At 34.5% G+C, this 1,367-nt stretch overlaps 1 long non-coding RNA gene across 1 annotated transcript; it reads left to right on the top strand.

Moving 5' to 3' along the window:
* LOC109587982 (uncharacterized) lies at nt 1-196 on the top strand. The gene is made up of 2 exons (XR_002187903.1): nt 1-36; nt 122-196. It is a non-coding gene; the product is annotated as an uncharacterized LOC109587982 (long non-coding RNA).
* Nucleotides 197-1,367: the final 1,171 nt, after the last annotated feature.

The raw sequence follows: 1,367 nt of genomic DNA, 5'->3' as shown, positions 1-1,367 counted from the left end.
AAAAGACAAATGACATGTTACCAGCAATAGTAAAAGGTTACTCTCCCCCTCTCTCTTCACCCTCCCCCATTTATCCTTCCATCATTTCTCTCTTTTACTTTTGTTTAATCTCTCCATTTAGTTGCTTTACAGGAGTCAGCAAGTAAAGCTAATTATAGTCAGACTAATGCTCATTCCTTGAGGATGAAGTTTGAGGGGCAGTGCTAGAAATTTAGAATCAAGGTATGTGAGACATTAATTAATGAAGAGATTATATACATTGTCCCTATTGATGAGTGGATAGTCTTGTAAACTTGCATATGCTCTGAAAGTTTATGGCTTTTATTATTGTTATTAATTTCGTCTAAGAAGTTTTTGGTGGAAATTGTTTGTATTGTGTTTCTTGTTGGTGTGCCAGTACACCCACTCTTTTGATTAATTGGGTGAGCATGAGCAAAGTCTCTCTAATTCCAGACCTAACCAAGCCTCGGAGTTATGTATTTTATATGCCATCTAACTGTAAAATTGCTGAAAATGCCTCCTCTTTGGCCTGAGCCAATTATTGCAACATAGCTTTGAGAATAATAAGGTTAACCAAGCAGCAAGAATAATGATTTAGCAGTTATGATTTGGTAATTATGGCTTCGTGTTTATTGACATATGAGTGTGTGTTTTTACAAAACATATAGTTTATTAATTTTTATTATAGCACATGACATGCACCACCTTATTATGAGTACTGTACTTACAACAGGAGCCTATTTACATGTACTGTACTTGTTTACTATACCTCTTCTTAATGTAATGAGTGAATACTTTGGACACTTTTTGTGGATACACAGTTTCATTGGGTTTAATATAGTAGCTTTCATTGTACTAATCCTGATTGAATTTATTGGGTCAGTTGGCCATTTTCAATTAAGCCATTCTCTTATTCACTATCGGAAGACTAAAAGTGACTGCTGAGCAGAATTCTGCTCTGTATGCTATGCTACATCAGGAACTCTACTGTATTTTTCATGATCTTCTACCACAGTCTTATGTACTTTGTACATGTGTATATTATTACTATATCCCAACTATATGCTCATTACACTAATTTTTTGCACATTCATGACCTTGAATACACTAAATAATCAACAAGCTTGTCTACTTTGACACAAAAGGTTGCATACACTAGCTCCACCCTAGTATACATGTACACTGTAGAACAAGCTGCTTTTATGCGTTTTGGCCACATGTATATGCTCTGCCAAAGCTCTTGTATTTTGTGCATGCACAAAAGTATGTCACCATATGTTTAGTACTTTTTGGCGTGCTACAAATATTGCATAGCCAATTTTTGTTTAACAAAATCTATCAAAATTAAGGTGTCAAACAATATTAAA

This window comes from Amphimedon queenslandica, unplaced genomic scaffold, assembly GCF_000090795.2.
Source record: "Amphimedon queenslandica unplaced genomic scaffold, v1.1 AMPQUscaffold_12350, whole genome shotgun sequence".
Taxonomy (NCBI): Eukaryota; Metazoa; Porifera; class Demospongiae; order Haplosclerida; family Niphatidae; genus Amphimedon; species Amphimedon queenslandica.
The sequence above is the reverse complement of the archived record's forward strand: the minus strand, read 5'-3'. Positions and strand labels throughout refer to the sequence as shown.